This window comes from Pteropus alecto, unplaced genomic scaffold, assembly GCF_000325575.1.
Source record: "Pteropus alecto unplaced genomic scaffold, ASM32557v1 scaffold50, whole genome shotgun sequence".
In the NCBI taxonomy this organism is placed as follows: Eukaryota; Metazoa; Chordata; class Mammalia; order Chiroptera; family Pteropodidae; genus Pteropus; species Pteropus alecto.
In genome coordinates this window covers 10682868-10690250 of record NW_006431918.1, presented here as the reverse complement: position 1 = coordinate 10690250, position 7383 = coordinate 10682868, and positions in this window count along the sequence as shown.

The following is a 7383-nucleotide window of genomic DNA, read 5'->3' as shown; positions in this document are numbered from 1 at the left end:
TTCACATACTTGGTTTCACATTAAATATCTGTGTTTCTAGAATCGATATAAGAATGATTGGTTTTTCTACATGGGAAAACCATGCAGAACAAATGAAATTGATAATTCAAGAAAATCATTTACATTAATTTAGCAAATTAATTTACAGATTAATAATTATTGGAAAGGGTGAAAATTAGAAGTCTGAAAATATATGCCTTTTTGTTTTATCTCTCAGCTACTCAGGGAGCATCCTGGTTTAGCTCTAGACAAAGAGAGGCAATCTGGATTGTAGTTGAAATAGTTTAGGCCATATTTAGAGGATCATTCTGTGGGATCCCCAGCTAAGTATGTGAGTCAAGACTGACTCTTCTGTATCGGCCCATGAGCTTTTCCCCATTTCAGAGACATACTGTAAAACTTAGAAGGTAAAATATATCCTTCTCAAATCAATTAAGTAGTATTTCCAATTTATAAATATTCACTGTGGCTAGTTATAGTGAATGAATTTAGCTGATCGTTCAGCTGATGATGGATTACTTATTTACAAGCAGATTAAATAAAAGATGCAATGACCCTTATATGAAAAATGTATGCAACCTAGGAAAGTTATATCTGTTTTTAAATCTGTACACACATATAATTCTGGTAATAAGAGGAAAAAATGCTCATCAAAGACAATTTGGAAAATTAAAATATTTCACAATGCAACAAAAATACTTATTTTTACTATTTTCTGTGCATCTATATACTTTTGAATAAAAAATATTGTTTTATATCGTTTGCTTTTTCTTAAATAGCATATTTTCCCATGTCATTAAATAGTCTCTGAAAACATGATTATAGTGGCTGAATACGATTTAATAATATGGTTGTACTATGGTTTATTAAACTATTTCTCTTATTGGATATATGGATGTCTGTAGTTTTCACCATTGTAAATCATACTGCCTCTTATCTTTGTGTGCATTTTTTAAATTGTTTTCTTAAGAGAGATTCCTAGAAGTAAGATTCATAGGAGGAAATGAACTCTTTTAAGGCCCTTGATATGTCTTAATATATTAATTTCCCAGTTACATTTCCACCAACCAATTGTACTTACTCTAATGAGATGACTATGTCCTTGGACATATTTATCTCCTTGAAAAATACACAGCTATTTTTTTGTGTGTGTTTATGTATGTAGATGGCATTATATTACAGACCTTGCTCAGCTTTTAATCAACTTTTTAAGGCCTTTCTATACTGTCGTAAGAGTCAAGCAGAGCTTCTCTCTGCTGCCTCTACCTCTCAGCCATCATAAACAACACTGATAGGAACATTTTAAAACATATCACCTCTTGGTTTTGTAGAAAAACCCAGCGGTGAAATAGGTAGGCCAGAGGTATTTGCAAGGTCATTTTCACTAAAGACTGCCAGTTTGATTTTCGCAATGGCCATCCAATATTATACTTCTATCAGTATCATATTATGACTTCTATCCTACATCCTTAATACCTTCTGGTATTATCTAATTTTTCAATTTTTGAAGATGATAGTTATAAAGTGGTATCTCACTGTTTTAATTAGCATTTTTCTGGTTGCTTAGTAAAATTTGGCATCTCTCCAATTCTAGTTAGCCCTTAACTTTGCCAATCTATACATTTCCTATTTATAGCCTTTGTCCACCTTTCTAAGATTTCTTTTCATGTTAGTTTGCAGGGGAGCCATGTATAATCTAGTTTTTCCTTTGTAATTTTTAGCCAGTGCAAATGTTTTCTCTCAGTCTGTTGTCTCCCTGTTAACTTTAGGTCAGCTACTGAAAAGATTCAGAAGAGAACAAACATTGGTAAGATTTTAATGCTAACATGCACATCATTTGCCATCATAATCCATTCAGTCAGTCCGTGACTATATATCAAGCACCTACTCCATACGTGATGCAATGATAAGCATGTTAAGGCCACAGGAGGAATTAAACATAGACTCTCCCTTCAGGGATCTCACAGTCTCATATAAGAGATTGGACAAGAAAAAAAATATATATATATATACATAAATGGAAAGTAAGAAATTCCATAAGTGAAATATTAATAAAGTGATACAGGTCTGTAGAGGTTGGGTTTGAAGGTAGAACATTTATCCAGGTGGAGAACTCGAATAAATCGTTGGAATATGAAACTGACTTTCAGAAGAGATCAGAGTCCTATAGTTTGGGGAGGCATTTGGGTGAGAATTAGAAGCTATGAAATTGATGAAATTTGCAAGGAAGATGCAAAAATAGAGAGTTGGTAGATCCTTAGGTAATCACTACTTTAAAAAAAAAAAAGGGAGAGTAGTAAAGGAAAAGAAAAAAATACCAGTGTTTCAAAATGTAGATGTGCAGAATACTCTTGACTTGAGGAAAGGAACCATATTGAATATGCTCAGGTGTAGATACTGAGTACATTTTTCTTTCAGAATATATCCATTTTAAGGAAACAGGTTAAAAGTGATGTGAAGCCTGGTCGCAAAAATTTGGGTCTCCTTGAGCAAGGTAAAGCATTTATCCAATAGTAATTAATTCTCTACTTCTCTGAATGTATCTTTGAGTTAATGGATAAATGATATATAAGTCCATATTTTTGATATAGCAGCCTTGGGGAGATGGGCCATTGGGGATCTGGCCTTGTTTGATGGACAGGAGAGAGTAGGAAAAGAATATCAAGAAAGGACCAAGCCTGGCTTAAAGGATGATTGTGCTGAGGCTGGCATATCCTGCCCTTACATAACATATGCTAAGAATCAAGCCAATCCATTTTAAGAATGGGAGAATTGCCAGCCCTCACATTCTGCAACGATTATTATTAATGTTGTATTATTAACCAATATTTATTAAGTGTTTATTACACACAAGGAGATATGCTAAGCTTTCTACATACAATATGCCATTTCATCCCCTCAGTAATCTGGGAGAAGAATATGCTAATATTATCCGCATTTTTCAGAGGGGCAAAATGAGAATTGGAGTCAATAACTGGTAGAACCAGCACACAAATCTAAGTTTGAAGCCCACGCTTTTGGAAAAAGTGCCACAAAATGTGTGAACTAAAAAGCCATTGGAATCCTAAGAGGACCATCATCAGTAGAGAGTTAAGGATAGAAATAATCTTTTCAGAAATTAAGAGGTGATTGGGTAGTGAGAAGATAGAAACCGTAAATGCAACTACCATTTCCAAAAGTTGATGGCCAAAGGAAGGGAGATGTTGGAGGTAAGAAATTTAAAGAAAGTTCTTGCTTTATTTAAATGTTATGGCCAAAGCATCTTGAATATATTTACAGAGTAAGAAGAGAGAGACTGGAGAAGAAAAATCGAAGATGCAAGAAAAAGAGTAAATTGATAGACCAAGGTCCTGAAGGAGGCGAGAGGGTAAGAAATCATGAGCACATTAAAGGGTTAACTTGAGGGAGGAAGTTAACCTTTATGGGAGAATCAAAGGAGAGGTGTTGGGTGAAAACACACAAAAAAATGGCTCGATGGCAGTAGGAAAGTTAAGGGAATGTGTGATAGTAAATTATTTTCTTAGTAAACTCTGAGGTTTATATGCTCAAAGGTTTATATGTATGGGTGAGGTTATATGCTCAAAGTCATGATGGCAGAAGTGGAAAATATTTGCAATAGACTGTAGAGAATGAGACAGAGAGTGAATGAAAGAAGAATAAAATGGATACTGAGCAGCAGAGAAAACAGTATTAAGTCTGGAGTATCAGTCAAGGTTTAGCTGCAGGTAACAGAAACTACATTCCCTATTTTGGGCAGAAACAGATTGAAGACAGGTGGATGCTTACAAATCTCTGGGAAGGCTAAAGTAGTGGACACCAGGCTGGACTTCCCAGAATGACCCCCAGAACCACGGTGCAGAACTAGCTGGCTAGGAAAGCTGTGAGCTCTACCAAAATAGGAAAAAGGGGGAACGAGGAAGGCACTGGTGAAACTACAGACGTCAGGAACATCCCATCTTAGTGGCACACAACTGTTGGCTCTAGGAAGTACCACTCCTCTTAGATTCATGCCAACAGAGAATACATGCTTGCTCTGCAAGAAATGTCAGCTGAACCAAACCGTAGCAATGTTGCTGGTTTTCAGTGTATTCCAGGTTCTTTACTCTTCAAGGGCCAATAGAAGTTCAGGGACCACGCTTTGAAGAACACTGCCATAGACCATGAGTTCCTTGATGTCAAGGAACCTGCTATTAGTCATTTCTGAGTAACTGGTCCCTCAGGTATATGGACACACTAATGTTTATTAAACAGGAAAGGGCTGGAAGAGATAAGCCTCAAATGATAGGAATGGCGTTAAGAAAAACTCTTTTCTCGGTTTTTCTAAATTCTTACTTAAAAGACTTTAAATCTACAAAAAAGTCAAAGGAATATGCGTGTACCTTACCAATTGTTATCCTTTTGTCACGTTGCTATATATCTTTATAGACACAAACACTCATACACACTTTCATATAACGTCAAAGTCAGAAATTCATTTAACATATGAAATGTATATAACATAAAATTAACAATTTTAAAGTGTACAATCCAGTGGCATTAGCACATTCACAATGATGTGCAATTGTCACTTCTATCTAGTTCCAAAACATTATTACCCCAAAGAAGACTCTATACTCATTAGTCATTCCAGTACCCTCTCCTAGCCTCTGGCAACCACCAACCTACTGTCTGTCTCCACAATAGAATCATGCAATATGCAACCTTTTCTGTCTGAATTCTTTCATTTAGCATATGTTTTAGAGGTTCATCCATGTTGTAGCATTTTTATCGGCTGAATTACATCCCCTCAAAATGTATAGGTTGAAATCCTAACCTCCAGTTCCTCAGAACATGACTGTATCTAGAGATAGGAGAGAGGTAAATTCAATTAAAATGAGGTCATTAGCATGGGCTCCAACCAATATAACTTTTGTCCTTACACGGGAAGGATATTAGGGGTAATGCCAGCAAGGTGGTAGAATAGAAAACCCCAGACTTCCTTCTCCACATGGACACACAGATTCAACAACAATACAAGGATCGATTCCCTTTGGAAAAAATCCAGAGACCAATTGAGAAGCTCCTGCACCCCAACCGAGCGTGAGATCAGTTGCATCAAAGCCAGTAGAAAAGTGCATGGTACCATGTCATCATAATCTCTCCCCTATGATATCCCCACACAATCAGGAGGAATTCCCCAGCTCCTGACTTCTCCCCAAGGAAGGAAGGAGAGAACTGGTCCATGTATCCAACGTTCTAACATTTCAAGGGGCTGCTTGAGGGATTGGTTCTGTCTTTCCTGAGTCTTAGCACTGATGGGAAAGTACACCAGGTCAGCAGCCCCTGGGAACAAAGGTGATGGCTTGGACTAACAATGCACTCACTAGCCATATACCTTTTCACAAGTCAGCACAGAGCAAGTGGGGAAAAGACCCAAATTCTGGCTTCTCTCTGAGGAGGGAAAGAATTGGAGCATCTGTCCAACATTCCAGCCTTTTTTGGTGTTACCCAAGGGACTGGCTTCTGTGTGAAAGATTCCTCTCTAGGAATCAACCAGGTTGGAAAAACAACAACAAAACCACCACTAGTTTTATCCACAAGGAAACAGCCCAGCCAGGTCACCCTAAATAGAAAAGCGAAGTACTAACGGCAAATTCAGGGCATGGGATTTCCAATCAACTTTTTATCTAGTTAACCAGAGAGTATCTTATGTAAAGGATAGAGAAAAGGAAGCATTGAAAATAAAAGTACTTTGGAGGAAACAGACTCTGAGGGATGAAGAAATTGGAAAGAAACTGTTAGTAATAGTAGAGATATCAATGAATAGAACTCTGAGATATAACTAAAAAGACAGAATTCATGAAAAAAGAAAAAGATTTTTTCTTTGAACAAAAAATCTGTTAGAATTGGTTTTAATGATAGAAGAAAAGAAAAACTAGAAGGATTGAAAAATCAGATTTAGGAAAACATCACAAAACAACAAAAAGACAAAGAAAAAGAGAGAAATAATAAATCAGATCATTAATCCAGATGGCTCAACATTAAAGCAATAGGCATTTCATAAGTCAGAGAAAGACAAATACCATAACATTTCGCTTATATGTGGAATTTAAAAAACAAAGTAAATGAACAAACAGAAACAAACTCATAGATACAGAGAACATTTTGATGGTGTTCAGATGGGAGGGGGTTTGGGGAAATGAGAGAAGGGAGAAGAGATTAAGAAGTACAAATAGGTAAGTATGAAACAGTCATAAGGATGTAAAGTAAAGCATAGGGAATATAATCACTAATATTGTAATAACTAGGTATAGTGTCAGATGCATATTAGATTTATCGGAGTGATCACTTTGTAAGTCGTATAAATGGTCTAATTACTATGATGCACACCTGAAACTAGTTCACTTTGTAAGTCGTATAAATGGTCTAATTACTATTTTGCACACCTGAAACTAATTAATATCGTATGTCAACTATAACTGAAAAATAAAAAATTATTTAAAAAGCAATAGACATTTCAGAAGTATGGAAATAGGGGAGGAAAAAAAACCCATAAAACATCAAAGAAATAATGCAAGAACATTTCCTAGAATAAAAGTTGTAAATTCCCAGATTTAAAAATGCTCAGCAAAATAAAAAGAATATACTACTCTATAAGCTTCCCGAGATTAAACAAAGAAACAAACGAACAAGTTTCCTGCAAAAATTAAGAATGAGAATGGCTTCGAACTTTTCAAAAGGAACACCAAGTACTAGAAGGCAATGAAGAAATCTCTCCAGAGTGCGCAGGAAAATGATTCCAACCCGGAAGTCTGTAGCTGGTCAAATAACCATTTAAGTATATGAATAGCATAGAGACATTTTTAGGCCCAGTAGTTTTCAAAAAATCTCTCATGGCTCTCTTTCTCAGGGAGCACTGTGCCACATAAATGGGATGCCAGCTTAAAGAGAAGATATAGATCCTGGGAAATACAGGGTTTAACCCAAAAGGGAATCCTTAGGATGGTGGTGAAGGGGGATCCTAGGATGGTAGCCATCAGCTAGTTCAGCCCGAAGCGGGTAAGACATTCCAACAGAAGATCAAACTGATAGAACACTGTGTGTTTGAAAGTTGTGAGAGGAGATTTGTATAAATGGGAGAGTTTAGATTTCAAAAAAAGGAAGAAAAAGACTCAGTCTCTCACAACACGCCTGCCCAAAACTCACCTGTTAATATGAGCAACACCTGCATGCCTACACATTGTGGGACTGGTATCATCATATCTGGAGAGCTCACCTCACTAAAAATTACACACTGCTGTGGATTTCAAGTAGAAAGATGATGTAAAACATCCAGATGTTTGGTCTGCAGGCTGAGAAAACAGGCCCAAGCATTCTACAGTGCACAAGACAAAGGCGAAAGCA